Source organism: Hakea prostrata, chromosome 3 (genome assembly GCF_041222555.1).
Source record: "Hakea prostrata isolate BN-2017 chromosome 3, UWA_Hpros_2, whole genome shotgun sequence".
Lineage (NCBI taxonomy): Eukaryota > Viridiplantae > Streptophyta > Magnoliopsida > Proteales > Proteaceae > Hakea > Hakea prostrata.
The window spans coordinates 24,693,628-24,710,284 of record NC_142602.1 but is presented as its reverse complement, the minus strand read 5'-3'; the positions used below and the strand labels follow the sequence as shown (position 1 = coordinate 24,710,284).

The 16,657-nt window shown below is 37.9% G+C and overlaps 1 long non-coding RNA gene and 1 pseudogene across 7 annotated transcripts; one reads left to right on the top strand and one right to left on the bottom strand.

Moving 5' to 3' along the window:
- The first annotated feature begins 1,411 nt into the window (after positions 1-1,411).
- On the top strand, positions 1,412-6,574 carry LOC149021830 (uncharacterized). Of its 6 annotated transcripts, none has more exons than XR_016172366.1 (6): positions 1,412-2,269; positions 3,120-3,223; positions 3,889-4,149; positions 4,293-4,350; positions 5,498-5,569; positions 5,882-6,574. It is a non-coding gene; the product is annotated as an uncharacterized LOC149021830 (long non-coding RNA). The 6 variants fall into 6 exon arrangements; XR_016172364.1 differs by having other exon boundaries at positions 4,940-5,569; XR_016172365.1 differs by having other exon boundaries at positions 3,889-4,158.
- Positions 6,575-12,475: 5,901 nt separating this feature from the next.
- On the bottom strand, positions 12,476-15,135 carry LOC149021829 (putative methylesterase 11, chloroplastic pseudogene; annotated as a pseudogene). The gene is made up of 3 exons (XR_016172058.1): positions 14,274-15,135; positions 13,425-13,660; positions 12,476-12,583 (listed from the first exon to the last, which is right to left on the bottom strand). The product of XR_016172058.1 is annotated as a putative methylesterase 11, chloroplastic pseudogene (transcript).
- Positions 15,136-16,657: the final 1,522 nt, after the last annotated feature.

Here is a 16,657-nt window from a genome sequence, read left to right as displayed (position 1 = left end):
GATATAAGCGAAATCACGAAGAAATGGTATGGAGTAGAAGCCTACCTATGATTTCGAGGATAAAGTGTTGTCGAATCTTGCATTCGGGTGTCGCATAGAGTGAGAATCGCTCTAGAAGTGTAGTAGAACCTCACACTAGAGCAAGAGGACCCAAAATGAACAAGAGAAATGAGGAGGAGAGAGAGGGCGGTTGCACTTATATGTGCCCCCCGCCGCCCTCCTACCCGGTTAGAGGGACCGAGTGGTCTAGGTTTGATGGCGCCTTTTTGGCCCGATTGAGTGGATTAAGTCAAACTCATTCCGAATTACCCCTTTTTCTGCCAAATTTGGGGCTGGGTTGACCGGGCGATCAGCCAGCCCCAATAAGGTTGGTTTTGGGGCGTTTTTGGTATTGTAAGTGGTTTATATGCATGTGTATAGATCAAATGGATGCATTTCTTGGATTTAATGCATGAGAATGAATGATTAAGCTTGTGATCATGTATATTGGAGAATGACGGAATTTTTTGGTTTTGCCCAGGATGGTTAACTTAAAAAACCATATTGTTGAGAATAGCAATGCTAACAGCTCTAGCCACGAAGAAGGGAGTGGAATTTCGCCCCCACAAGCTGAAATGCCACCTCATCCCCAAGACAGTGACCTATCGAATGCTCCACCGATGGCCACTATGCAAGATGTATTGAATGCGATGACAAATATGGTGCAACAACTTGATGTTACTTAACACATTTTTGCCCGGAGATTTGGTTGAATATGTAAATATGGACCAACCTACAGGGTATTATATTCTTACAGGCCCAATCATGTTTGTTTACAAAGGAAGTCCTTAATCTCTCATGGGTTTGTTGCCTCGGGTACTGATGTCATTATTTATTATTGGCAATGACACTAAGGCCATTGATTCCTTAATTCGTGCTTTGGTTAGGCCTATGCATGTCTAACTGATATACATTGGGCTGCCGTTAAACGTATCTTGTGTTATTGCAAAAGAAGTAGTTCTTATGGACTCTACTTTGGAACTCTTTCTAAAATCTGTTTGACAAAGTACATCCGTGGATGTGATTATTGGCAATTTTGCTGAGGTCCTGCGTAATTAATGCGCAGGACCGTCAAGCGAGCCGTCCGATTAGATCGGACGGCCCGCATTGTTCTTTCATTAAAATAATATAAACAACCTGTAAAAGCAGCTTTTTGGGAACGGGTCGGTCCAATGACGCTAAACCGGTTCGAGTGGTTTATGTAACTGAGTATTGGTATTTCATACAAGTTTGGTTAATACGTTTTAAAAACACAATATACCCCAAGTTCGTATATACGAATTCAAAAACCAAAAGGAGCGCGGTTCAATTTTGCTTTTCAAAATGTTTTGAAAATACCCAAAACCCATGGCTTTCACCTCGCCCAACTCATTTTACGATTTGGAGCTCTGAAAATCTGGAGAAGAACAGCAAGCCCTCTCGCTCTTGAGAACGAACTCGCTTCCGTTGATCGAAAACAGTTGCTCATCTTGAGAATGAACTCGTTTCGTTGATCGCATCTTGGCATCTTGGAGAAGCTTCTGTTTCATTTCAAAATCAAAAGCCTGACAACGCTAAACACGAACCTGCAGAGGAGAAATTTTGGACGAACTTGCAGTGGAGAAATTTTGGACGAACTTGCAGAGGGAGAAGACGAAGACAAAGACGAACTTGGGGGTTGCAGCTTGACGAAGGCGAACTTGCATGTTCATAGTTTTAGAATCTCCAAGCTTTACTAATTTGGTAGCTAAGGAACCCATTTCTTCACTCTCAAGCTTCGTCACTTGCTGCTTTTCTTCTCCTTCTTGTTGCCCTTCCCAGCTTTACCCATAACCCAATCCCTACATCTCCATTGCCCGCGCTACATTTCAGTTTGGGAAAAAACGAAAAACCTACGCCTAATTCTCTTGCCCAACCCTCTGGCTCTCTCGCTCTCGCTCTCTCTCTCTCGCAATCCCTCTCCCTCTATCTCTCGCAATCCCTAGCTCTCTCTCGCATACCAGCTTGCAATCTCTCTCGAGGTTTAAAATCAGTGGTTGGATCACTGAACTTGTTCAGAGGCTTTCGTTTGGTCGATCAGAAGATAGTTTTAGTTTGCTCGAATCTCTTGATCGCTGAATTAGAAGATAGTTTGCTTTCGTTTGGTCATATCTCTCTTCTCCTTATGGTTTTTGTTTATCTGATTACAAAGAGATCGGGGTGGAAGCCAGACCAGGTATACGGAGGAGAGAAGATCTACTAGTCTGTTAAGGTATGGAATTCATTTTCTCTTTTCGTAGAATTACCAGAAATCTGTGATTGCAATTTGTTGATATACATTTTTACTCTCTCTCTCTCTCTCTCTCTCTCTCTCTCTCTCTCTCTCTCTCTCTCTCTCTCTCTCTCTCTCTCTCTCTCTCTCTCTCTCTCTCTCTCTCTCTCTCTCTCTCTATATATATATATATATATATATATATGCTATTTGCTAGCTTCTTGGCCTTGAGTTTAGATCGATTGTTCATTTTATTGTTTAATTAGGGACGCGTCTTACAGTTCCCAGTTGAAAATCGGTGGCTGTCAAAGGTATCTTATCTTGTTCTATGAGTCTGCTCACCATGAATAAATATAAATTTTTATTTTAAATAATTCTTTTTCCTTTTTTCCCTCATGTTCTTCTCTTGATTCATATTCGGTGACAGATCCAAGATGATAGGGCTGAGTGTTTTCTAGTAAGAGAATTAGTGCTGGATATAATCTACACATTAATTTCGTAAGGATTAAGTGAAATATCTTTGGAAATTTGAGTATTTTTAATATCTTTTGGCACATATTATATATTAGGTGTGAATTTTGTCCTTTTCTAATTGTTCAATCCGAATGATCTTAATTGCTTATGCATTTGGGGCATATGAAACTCCTCCTGGATTTCCAACAACCCAAAATCCTTGTTTGGTAAGTAAAGCTTCAATCTGGAATTCCATTATTAAAGTTAAATTTGGACTATTGTGTTTTGGCTGCAATGAATCATTTAAGATTTCTCTAAGTCAGCATTTACAGGGCCTGGTTCATTTCAAAATCCCATATGGTATTTTTCTGATGGTGGTTTCTCTTTATTGTTACAGGTTGTTAGGTGTTTATTGATTGAGCCATTTCCAGAATCAGCTTTGAATGAACAGGCTGGCAAGATGTTACTTGAAAATTATGAAGAGTATGCTAGGCTTGCCAGGTGAGTGGTTCCAACTTGTTTTGTTTAATGACATGTCATGATGTGTTTGGATTTATTATCTTTCGAATATGAGTTGATACAATATCCTTAATTCTGTGCCCTTGTAGATTATTGTAATTTAAGTTGTTATATGTTTGAGGTTTCAATGACTATTTGTTGCCTCTTCAATTTTCAAAGAGAAATTTCTGATTTATTTGCTTTCGGGGTGACCTTGACAAATTAGAGATTCTTGGATTAACTCTCACCAATCAGTGAAGAGGCTAGACAGTGGGATATCAGCAGAGCTGAAGATTAGACACTGACCAAAGGCATATCTGTCTTCGAGGTCTAGAGCTTTAGGAACAATAAGAACCTGTGCTAACCAGAATAGTTTGTCAATCAACCACTTACATTTTCTTTTTGCCTTCCTTAACAATCTTCACTTACCGCTCCTCGCCCAAGCACCTAGAACAAGACATTCTCGTTGTGTCGGTGGTGTATTTACATCAGTGATATTCATGCACAAATGCATTTTTGATGCCTTTCTTTCTTGTCAAGCAAACAATTGGTTCCCTTCCATGTGTTGGTATATTGCTTCCCATCTCCATTGATTAATTACTTTGTTTGTTGGGTTCTTTCTTTATTTCTCTGCAGTCTTTTCCTGAACAGTTGGTTCTTCTAATTAGGGATTTGAAGTTCAAGATGCCAGGGAATTCAATGCTACACACCTAATGCTCACCCTGTTCGATCGATGGTTTTACTCTTACTACACATCTGGTGCCAAATCTCAAATGCTGAATGATTTTGTGTGACTCAAAGGTGAACTTGATGATGACAGTTTTGGGAGCAATCTCTTTCTGACCATTTTCAAAATTCCTCTATTTTCTCTGTGCCTTGGTGAACTCATGAGGCATGTAACAGCATGCAAACTAATGATCCAGATTAAGGTTAGAAGGGTAAATCTTCGTCGACTTATATTCCTTTTCATTGAAGGTCAAGGTGTAAACTTTTTAGTGTAAACAGGAGGTTGAGACCTTTTCACTGGCATCATTCATTCGGAAAATTTAGTTATGTTCCTTCTGATATGCAGTATATATGGTTGAAGATTAGAAGCTGTACTTTTTCATACAAAGAATAACCTAGTGCAGGTATGTCGAAATCTGAACCTTGATGACAATCAAATCTATAAGACTTGTGAAGACTTTTTCTCTCTTTTATTGATTGATAGACTTTTCTATATTGCTTTCTGGTAGTGAACCTTGATGTTCTGTTAAGGAATGTTGGCTTTCTAACTTGGTTTTGGTATTGCCTATGTTTTTGCCATGTATCTATAGGGCTAAAGTGTTTGGTTAATTTTTCTTATCCTGTTTAATGAATTGATTCTCCATTTTTGCAATGTATGTTATTCTTTTGTGTGATCTGGGATACAGATTAGAGTCTTTTATCAGTGAATGACCTGTTAACTGTTTGTTTAACTGAGACTTCTCCAATGAAACCCCAATGCAAGTTGGTTAGTTGATGGGCAGCCTCAACTGCATCTTAATTTCTTCATTTTACACTTCAGTGGTGTTGAGGACAGAAGTTAAAAGTGTTTTGCAACAACTTCCTCTTTTCATGTTATGCAAGTTCTGCTTACCTTTCGTTTCTTCCATCTTTGATTTTCATAATAGATTCGGATTTGAATACTCATTTGATTACTGGCTTTTCATTTGTTTCTGCTCTTCCCTGGCTGAGAAGTAAGGCCAAAGCTCTAGGACTCCAAGTAATTCGTAAAACATATCATCATGTATGGAAAGAACAGAGTAGAAAAGAGACAACTGGATTCAGTTGGTTATGCATTAAGGTATGGAACAAGATTCCATGGCTCTCTTTCCTTATACAGCAGTATTCTCTCAAGACGGGTACAAAGACTATGAGTCAGATAAGGATGATCTAAATAAGGTTTATATTAATCATGAGGCTTGACTTTGTATTATGTGTGTTCATTATACAAAATCTGGTTTAAAATAATATTTTGGCTCTTTGGGAATCTAATTAATTGTGGGTTTGATCCTGCTTAATTGAAATGGTTCCAGGTTGGTTCTATAGTTTAAATTGAGGCTTGAGCCTCTCCCCGATGGAAGCTTACCTACCATAAATATTCGATCTGCAATTCTGAAAATATTGACTGATGTAGGTTAACTTTATTGTCATTTGTGTTTACTGATCGCTATGAGTTTATTAGAAATATAATGTATTGTTAATCATTTGAGCCACTAATTTTTTTTTTCAAAATGGAAATAAATTCCTTATTAGGGTGATGTTGGGTGTGGCAAGACGGTGGTTGCTTTTTTGGCTTGTATGGAGGTCATTGGCTCAGGTTATCAGGTCAGTCACAGTCAGACCTTTTTCCAAACTGTTTCTGGCTCTCTTCCCTCTCTTCTCTCAGTCCAGTAGGTTTTTGTTTAATAGCATTTCTTTTTAGAATTGCTGACTCTCTCAAATCATATTCTATCCATTAGGTCAGATTCACTTGTCTAATGGTTATAACTCACTGTAGGCAGCTTTCATGGTCCCAACTGAACTTCTATTTCTGCTATAAGTTTACTATTATTTCACAGTTTCTGAAACTGACTTGGCAAATTTCTGTTTTCTGTCCAAGGCTAGATCAGCTGATCTAAAAGTTGGATTTTGTTCCAGATTTGGAAGACTGTTCCTTGCACCAGTGGGTTACTCGACCAGAGTTTTGAACCAATCCAACTAGTTACAACTGCTAATCTCAAAAGCTTGTGCCTTAGCAATGTATTTCAACACAACACCTCCAAGTGCTGGGCGATATACAGGCAGCTTTACATGTGGTAACAAAGGGGGGCATGACAACAAACAACATGAACCCCTGACAATTACAAGTTAGAAAGGATCAGCTCGAACTATGGCTTTGACAGCACTGGTTAAGGTTATGCAGGAGTTGGAGTCCTCACACTCCCAGAAAATCCCGTTGGAATTGCAGGTTGCAGGACAAAGTCAAGAAGCTGTAGGGAGACAGACTCAGGAGAATAAGGTGCTCAGCTTGGAGGAAGAGAAAAAAGAAGTTCTAAGGCAGTTCTGCATTTGGATTGGCCTGCAACTTTGGTGAAATTTATTTTCTAGAGGAATTGTTCATTAATGGAAGAGTAAAATGCCCCAAGGACTACCTTTGGTTTTTCATTCCTTGCTTGTGGTTCATTGATTGACACTCACAAAATCTTGTTATCCTAACCACAAGTTAAAGAGTTAATGATTAACAAGCAGTTCAGTTTGTTGAAACTCTCAGATTATAATCCATCTAAATGTTTAGGTTATGGTTCTTCATTCTTTGTTGCATTTTCCAGTGAAAGCTTATAAGTGTTACAGACTCTCAATTTTTCACTTTACTTCTTTGGGATGTCAAGATCACATTTGTTGTGTGTATTGGATGTGAAGGAGCTTCCTGAATCTGGATTGGCTGAGATGACAATCTTCAGATTTTTCAATTTTTAAATACTCAACTCTTCCACTGAATCTAAGAGATTTCTCTTTTATCAGGTAAATCACGGTAAAACATTTTGTCGAAATTTGGCTTTTCGGAAACCAAAATTTTTTTTAATTAAAAAAAAAACATATACCGGCGTTTTGTAAATGCCAACATTTCATTCAAATGGGTCATGAATATGCTAAAACGGAATGGTTCCTTTTTAAACATAACCATTCCATTTCAACACTGTGATCAATCTGATGAAACGAAATGGTTCCTTTTTAAACGGAACCATTCCGTTTCAACACCATGGATCGATCTGATGAAACGGACTAGTTCCGTTTCAAAAGGAACCATTCCGTTTCAAATGGAATGGTTCCTTTTGATCAGTCCGTTTCAACACTTTGATCAGTCTAATGAACGGAACCATTCCGTTTGAACACTGTGATCAGTCTGATGAAACGAAATGGTTTCTTTTTAAACGGAACCATTCCCTTTCAACACTGTGATCAGTCTAGTGAAACGGAATGGTTCCTTTTGATCAGTCCGTTTGCAACACGGATGGTTCGGTCTGATGAACGGAACCATTCCGTTTCAACACTGTGATCAGTCTGATGAAACGAAGTGGTTCCTTTTTAAACAGAACCATTCCGTTTCAACACTGTGATCAGTCTAGTGAAACGGAATGGTTCCTTTTGATCGATCTGTTTCAACACCGTGATCGATCGATGAACGGAACCATTCCGTTTCAACACTGTGATCAGTCTGATGAAACGAAATGGTTCCTTTTTAAACGGAACCATTCCGTTTCAACACTGTGATCAGTCTAGTGAAACGGAATGGTTCCTTTTGATCAGTCCGTTTCAACACTGTGATCAGTCTGATGAACAAAACATTCCGTTTCAACATTGTGATCAATCTAGTGAAACGGAATGGTTCCTTTTGATCAGTCCGTTTCAACACTGTGATCAGACTGATCACAGTGTTGAAACGATCACAGTGTTGAAACGGACTAATCAAAAGGAACCATTCCGTTTCACTAGACTGATCACAGTGTTGAAACGGAATGGTTTTGTTCATCAGACTGATCACAGTGTTGAAATTGACTGATCAAAAGGAACCATTCCGTTTCACTAGACTGATCACAGTGTTGAAATGGAATGGTTCCGTTCATCAGACTGATCACAATGTTGAAACGGATTGATCAAAAGGAACCATTCCATTTGAAACGGAAGATAAGAATTTAACTTTATTACCATTTGAAACTGATCACAGTTTTTTTTTTGCGGCGTTTTGGAAATGCCGTAGTAGACATAAGAATTTAACTTTATTACCATCATTTTTAATAAATGCCATCATATGCTACTTATCCTGGTGTTTTAATAAACGGCGTCATATGTTACCTATGCCGGTGTTTGAAAAACGCCGGGATAATTTTTTTAATTAAAAAAAAAATTGGTTCCAAAAATCCAAATTCAATTTTACAAATGAAGATCCAATTCCATCAATCCAAATTCAATTTTACATATGAAGTACACTATTTAACGGGAAAGCTCTGCTTTATTCCTACTTTACAATTTTCATTTTTATACTTGCTCTCCAGTGAGCTTCTTCACCATAGATAATATCAACTCCATATCATCACTTCTCCTCCAACTTACTCCAAGTGAAGGCACTTTCTTTTCCCTCTCAACAAGACTCTGAGCACTCAAAACAAACCTGAGGGGAAAGAATCCGACGTTTTGTTATGCACTGAGAAGTATTTGTCATCGATCCAATATGCATAGTGCAATGGTACAAAAAAGTACAGCCACTGAAGAAATGAGGCATAACTGCATTGGTTCATTTGCAGTCATGAATATCCATCCAATTTGCTGATATCAACATTTTACATTATAGTGAAAAAACCAGCTTTTTTCCCATAGTACTGAAGAAAAACTCAATAAAACAATAAAATAATATAAAAATCAATAACATTACGTTTACCAGAATATGATGAATCTCAGATACCTCTGATATAAAATATTATATTACAAAAAACAAAACCTGTATGTGATATAATATTCAGAATAGACATCACAGATTTTCTAGAACTAGGTTTCACAACAGTTAAAGCCTCCAAACCCTGGAAAAAAGTTAAAGGTAAACATCTAAGCTAAACCAAGGGAATGTCACTGCAGCATAGGTAAAACAAAAACTCTAGTAGGACTAGGAAGTCTCAAACCTGGGATCAGGCTTACGGGGGAGTCTTGAGAATTATGTGGAATACATAAGAGTGAAATAGACATCACAGCAATGAACAGAATCAGATGGCTCACGGAACCAGAACTGGAGAATTTAGTCTCCCAAATCTGAGTCATAATATGTGTTAAAATGTTAATGTTTGTGCCCTACTAAACAGCTCTAACTTTTGGGCAAGGTGGACCAGAGCCAGGAGGCCGCATATTTGATCCTTTCTAACTTGTAATTGTCAGGGGTTCATGTTGTTTGTTGTCATGCCCCCCTTTGTTACCACATGTAAAGCTGCCTGTATATCGCCCAGCACTTGGTCAGCAGATAAGAATCCTTCAGAAAGGAAAATCAACATGGTTGGGAATATGGGCATTGTTGTGCAGGCTGTGAACCCTGTGCAGGCTGTGCTAGTCTAACCTCAAAAAACAGACTTGAATTTCGCCTTAAACCCATTATGTTAACTTTCCAGCAGCAATCATGACAAAGGAATCAGAAAACTTGAACAGCAGAAAAGAGGGGGGGGGGAAAAACAGGATCCTAGTGAACCCTGTGCAGGCTGTGCTAGTCTAACCTCAAAAAACAGACTTGAATTTCGCCTTAAACCCATTATGTTAACTTTCCAGCAGCAATCATGACAAAGGAATCAGAAAACTTGAACAGCAGAAAAGAGGGGGGGAAAAAACAGGATCCTAGTGAACCCTGTGCAGGCTGTGCTAGTCTAACCTCAAAAAACAGACTTGAATTTCACCTTAAACCCATTATATTAACTTTCCAGCAACAATCATGACAAAGGAATCAGAAAACTAGTCCAGCAGAGAGGGAAAAAAAACAGACTTGAATTTCAACATAAAACTTTGAAACTACCAGTTCCAGAAAATTTTAAGGGTTTGCTGCAACACAACAGTTTCCCAAAAGATGGAGAATCGATTCACAAAGTTCCAAAAAGAAATAATCTAAAAACAAGGATCTCAACCATACTTCGAATCTTACATCAATACAAGGAAAAGGAAGAATAGATGAATGAAGAAAAGAGAGAGGAGGGGGCAAGAATTGTACAGCCCAGACAGACTCCAATGCCCCACCCCCAAAATCCAAAAAAAAAAAAATTCATTTTCTCAATCTAAATTATTCTTAATAATATGTATAACACAGGGTATTAGAATTAAAATTATATCCAACAAGAAACCTAAGGTTGACTTAAATAAAGAAACTAACTCACCCTCCTAATCACAAGCAACCAATCTAATAAACAAAGTTCAAAATTGCAAGATAAACCATAAAAGTAAAATAACTTAAATAGCCTAGTGAACTAAAACAACAAAATTTCAAATCTTGTGGCCAAGACACCTTGCATGGCTCGGAAGCAAAAAGATAGTTTCAAAGGACAAGAAACAACAAAATTTCAGTCATGTACGAAACAATCACGTTATATACTGATATACACTGTCATGGTAAAAAAAATCTTAATCTCAGCTAGATGATATCATACCACAGAAGAAAAGCATTCAATAGAAATTAATATTGGACTAAAAGCAGTGGAGATGATCATGGATGAGCAGCAGCTACCCTTAGATAACTCAAAAAAGTAACTTAGCCTCTTACCTGCACATAATAATCGGGTTTCTTCTTCTTCTTATTCCGTGTACAATATCAGATCTTCTTCTTCTTCTGCTGCTGCTCAGAGCTTCTTCTTCCCCACAATCATAAAACCTGTTAAAATAATCCTAAAACCTGTTAAAGCTGCGTTTTGGTGTTCAAGAGCCATAACAATCTCTACGGTGTCCAAACTATCAAGTCCAACATCACTCTGAAAATTGGCGTTTGGTGTAACCTACAGAAACATCAGACACTAACATAGTTACTAGTTCATAGCTCCAACAGTTTGAAATCCAATGCAAACTTTCGGTTTGGACCTACTAAGCGTTTGTGAAGTAGTTGGCAACTGGATGAAGTCTTTGGCAGACACTGGGAGTTGCAAGATGGTCCTTTTCTCTTTATTCCCACAAATTTTGATTTGGGGATGTCTCCTGAAATTTAGAAATATTTAGAAACAAAAATTATAGGAAGCATAAATTGGCATAGTAAAGGTTGCTTGGTTTCTCAATCGTGACAAAGTGATGTTACAAGTAATAGTTAGGAAATAGTTTCTCTGCAAAAGCAATTGTAGGCTGCACACATTTTAATCCTGCCCAGTCCACAGCTGTTGGAGCCTCATTAACCAGGTATGCTCTCTTCTATTAGAGGAAGCATGAAGAAATCACAAGAGAACAAAACTTGAATGTAAACAAAACTTTCAAGGCAAGACCACACCATGATGGGAATTTAAGTAGGGTAACCGAACTCAAATTGACCCAATAATAAAACTCATTGAACCGAGAGGCCGATCCAACCAATTAAAATAAAAGACCTAAAATAAGACTATGAGAATTTCGTACTCAACCAATACACCCCCTTTTTTAGGGCCATGAGGTAGACCAGTTACAAAATTCAGTCAATGAAGGCCTAACCATGCATGTATCAACCCTAGATCCCCCCCCCCCCTCTTCTCTCTCTCTCTCTCTAAGGAAAGAAGTCCTCTGCTACCGGTTTTGCATCAGCCCTATCCCAACTTAATGTGGATGGCTACATGGACGAAGACCCAAAAAAGTAGGAAAAACATATTTCTAACAAAAAGGGGAAACAAAGAGATGGAATAAGCTGAAGATTTGAAAGATGGAGAATAAAAATTAAGAGATGCAAGAAGGAGCAAAGAAGCACAGTCAGCAAGTCAGGAGAACCTTAGCTGCAGGGGATGTACATCTACTTGCCCATAAATAGGCTCTTCCAAGGATGCACTCAGTATAAGACCTTGAATATGCATGTCCTTCCTCAAAACTTCTCTTAAGTCATTTTAGAACTGCCTCCTCTCTTATAGATCCTTCAATCATAAGGAATCATATCAGTCATCTTTAGGAAGGCATCCCTAAAACCTTGCTGAACATGACCATACCACCTCAAACAAATTTAGTAGGTTGTCATGGATCGGGGCAATTCGCAAGTCAGCTCCAATATGCTCACTCTTTAATCTATATTTCTACACAGCTTCTTAATATGACACTTCTTAACTGCCCTATCAATCTCATATGAAAAACCGAAAACAACAATAATTGGTTCAAAGTAGAGATATAAATACTTTTGGAGGAAAAACATAATTTAGCTTTTAAAGGTTGAAAACCAACATCAACCAAATTTTTATGATGGCTGCAGATATTAGTAGGTAGACCACAAAAAGAACAGCACTCATAATAACCCATTTGCAATGGTGAATATGAAAGAGAATCACTGTCAATTAAGTTAGTTAAAATTAAATCATGATTACTATCTCAACTACAATAGCAATGAAGAATAAGGATGGGGTAAAATGACAGAACGCAGTTGACTAAAGTTACATTTCATCTTCTCACCTTCAAGAATTCATCCTCAAGCCCATGTACAAATGCACCAGCAGCACCTGCTATTGGTAGTTCATATTATTTTGTGCTATGCTGACCAACAATTTTCTTATCTTTTGCAGCTTCAAGAATTTTTTTTTACAGCGTCTGTAGCAGTAAATCTTCAGATGCAAACCTCATTTCCCCAAGAGTAATGAAAGCTTCATTTCTGACCTCCATACTCATGTCTCTTACCATTGTGCAAAGCTGAAAGCAAGCATTATAAAGGACATAAGTAATGCAATACATACAACACACTCATAGTTTATCCAAGAAAGGACTCCTTTCAAAGGAAAATGCAGCTGGATTATAGAGGATATTTCACCACACGCATGACACATAAGTAGAGTGCAATGACAGAACATGTTTCTCGTAGTGTCTTCTTCGTTACTTTTTTTCCTGCCTCCTTTGTCTTCCCAGAACACCCCCCCCCCCCAAAAAAAAAAAAAAACCAACTACCTCTGGAATCTGAAGCCGATGATTCAACATCTATTTGTTTCCAATAGGCATGACTACAGTAAAGAGACTTTGCATGAGATTACAAAGCACCAAATTTACTAAGTTTCAGAACATGGTCTATGGTTTTCAAAAAAAAAACACAAAAAGGATAGCAACAAGAATTCCCTTATTCTTTAGCAAGCATAAATTAAATAAATACTTAATCATGAGTCATGACCATAGATTGAGAATTCATCGAGATCTTATTTTTGGGATTCCTAGACGAGATAGGATACAAGTTCCCAAATATCTGAAATAATATCATGGTATCATGGAAATCTCAATAATATCTCAAACATAAATCTCACAAATTGTATCCTTCCCACCAAAACTAGCTTCGATTCAATCAAAAGACAGTGTACCTACTCAGCAAGATCTCAGTCCAACTTGGTTTTTTGGTTTACAAAGGGCTCCGAAACTGAGTTCTTGAACTACGGTCATGACAAATTTCACCATAAGGTTCATTAATGACCAAGACTGAACCAACATTGCCCTCAAAAACACTGCCTAGGTTGGAAGATAGCGTATGGGGGTGTGAAAATCAACTAACCTTATCTCCATTTCCCAGTTTTTCAAGGAAACTAGTAAGTGGCTTTACATATTGCGAAAGACTCGTAAGCTGCTTGCATCAGACGAATGAATTCCAGAACCAAATAAATCTACTACATCAACTTTGAATCCACTTTCTTCTAAGAGTGCAATGGTTTTATACCAGCACCAAGCACCAAATCCACCACCATGAACAAGGACAAAATGTCTTGTTTCCAGATCATCAAGGTTCAGATTCTGCAAGGAGAAAATTAAAATTTCAACAAGGAAAAATTAAGGATTACACTATACAAACTAATAGGCCAGCAGAATCTTCCCCGCAAGATTCACCCTAGATTCAAATGAAGACTTTAACCTGCATAGAAACTAGAATTATTCAAATTTTCAGAAACTAAATTAGCCAAAAATTCGCAGCCCTGTTGCTTCCCTAAAAGAGATACACAGGATTGATTTTTCCTCCCCAAACCCAAAAATACATAAAGACTTTGGCTTCAGAGGCCAAAGGACATGACAGCCCAAATAACCCACCTCCACTCATCAAAGGTACTAATGAGCTCGTCCAATGAGTTCAATTAGCTAAAGGCCCAAATGAATTGGAGACTGCGACAGAACAGAGTATACAAATAATTATTATCATTTTGGGTGGGGAGTGGGAAAGAGTGAAGATTGAAGATCAGCCAGAATACATTCGAAACAGAGGCCATAATTTTGAAAACTAACTTAATCAAAAGACAGAGCAGACTAAACTCCTATGACCAGTGTAGCTAACCATAAGTATAAAAGTCATGAAGTTCAGAATTAAGAATCTTATAGAGTAAAAGAACGAACGAAACTACAGCAGTGTCCAAACCTGATGAACTAGCTGATGTGGGTGAAGAAGAGGGTCAGTGGACGAACGAGACCTAGAGCTGGAACTCCTGGGCAAAGACTGCTTCTTTGAGCCCGGAACAGGATATCGAAGAGAAGCTGAACGGTCAAATGAAAGCGAACCGTTCTGCTGATGCTGGTGAAAGAGTAAAGCCGCAGCGAGAACTTGTTCTTGTGTGAGAGAGTTTTCACGCTCTTCCTTCTTTGATGATCGGATTCTGTTCCATCTATTGCTGAAGCCTGCTGCTGCGCCGGCCGAAGGTGGATTCGAGTAACGTTTGGAAGGCCTCTTCTTTACTTCCTTACGGGAGCAACAGGCGAACAGTTTGCCCATTTCGTTGCAAACCTGAAATGTCTACGTTCGCCAAGGTTTGGTTGGCCGAGGTGCGCCTTAACTTCTTCAAACAAAGAAAAAGCTTGGAGATTCTAAAACTATGAACATGCAAGTCACCTGCGATCACTAACAAAGAGAAGATTAACAATAAAGCTTGAAACAAACGCTCTACAACAAAGCTTGAAAATTTCTCGTTGCAGGAAAGAGGGATTTGAGGGTTTCTTCTTTCTTCTGCTTCAAGATCCTTCTTCTCCTTCGATCGAAAACTGGGTTGAAAATCTGCGACTGAATCTTGATATTCCTGCTTCAACCTATAACTCTTCTGCTTCGATCAAAACTGGGAAGCTTTTTGGTTTGCTTCTTCTTCAAGAACGCTGGAACCAAGCTTCGTCGTCTTCGTCTTCTCCTCTAGGATGCTGCTCAAGCTTCGTCGTCTTCGTCTTCTCCTCTGCGAGTAAAATCGATGGATTTGGGGCTTTTGGTTTTGAAATGAACGAGTTTATGTTGTCCCGCTTTTGATGAAATTTTGAAAAAGTATTTGTGATTTTCAAATCGTATATACGAATACAATTGTATGTATGTTGTGTTTTTAAAATGTATTAACCATTTGGTATGGAATACCAATACTTCACTTACCCAATATCACTCGAACCGCCCAACTCGGACCGGCTGGTATCATATAGACCGAACCGTCAGTAAAAACCAACTAATAAAGGTGGGTTTTGAATTTTTTAATGGAAGGATGAAGCCAACCCCACCCCCCAACCCACCGCGACCCCCCACCCCACCCCCCACCCAAGCACCCCACCAAAAAACAATAATTTTTTTATTATTAATATTATTTTTTTTTTTTTTTTCTATTTTTAATTAATTTTAATAAACCTAAATTTTTATTTTTATTTAAAAAAAGAAAAACACACCCCCCCTCTTATATAATTTTTTTTTTAATTCCAAAAACCAACATCTCTCACCCCCCTGTTTTTTTTCATAAACCCCCAGGTTTTATTTCTCCGGGTTCCTTAACCGAGAATTATACCCGTTTGGTTGTAAAAATCTCTAGATTCATGAAATCTAGAGATTCACCTTTTTACACTAAAAACGTGAATCTGTAGATTTATGGGTAAGGGGTGAAATCCAGAGATTTCAAAAAAGCTTTACATTTACACATTTACAAAAATCACGTCGATCAAATAATTTTTTAGGATGAATCCACAGATTTCATTCCACAACCAAACACCTAATTTTATAAATTATAACTCTATAGATTTCAAATTTATAGATTTCAAATCTTTAGATATTTGAAATCTCCAGACTCACATAACCAAACAGGCCCTAATGCAACTTTGTGATTCACATATTCAAGACTGTCATTTTAGTAAGGAGCACAGGAATGGACTTCTTGATTTTATTTCTTATTTTCTGCACATATGTTTTTATCATGTTCACTTTTTCTTTCTTGGCTTTTAATCTCTATCGGTTGGAGCCACTGCTTTTTTGAAATTGTTGTTAGAAGGGTCAGAAACTTGACTGTTTGAGAGACCTCGGGAAATATCTTAGAGAAAAATTGAACATGGTAACTTTTTTCTTTTTATTATTATTATTTTTTTACCATTATATTATATTTTATATGGCTGCTTGAGGGCAGCAGATCATAAATTAGTTTCAAGTTTTCAACTATAGCCTTCCTGATATGTGACTAGATCTTAGTTCCAAGCATATTAGTTCCAAGCCCGATTTTTGTTTATGCATCATTAGCTCTGTTGTGGTTATGTAATTTACATATCCTACTGTTCCTACTGTTCTTTGTGACAATTTAAGTGCGACGTTTCTCATTGCCAATCTTATCTTTCATTCACGAACGAAGCACACAGAAATTAACTTTCATTATGTTCGAGAATTTGTTGTTGGGAAGCTGTCTTCTTGTCAAGTTTGTTTCCACCGTCAATCAAGTGGCTGATGTACTCACTAAACCACCCCCACAGTTTCGACTTCCCTTGTTACATGACAAGCTTGCACTCATAGATGATGTGCTT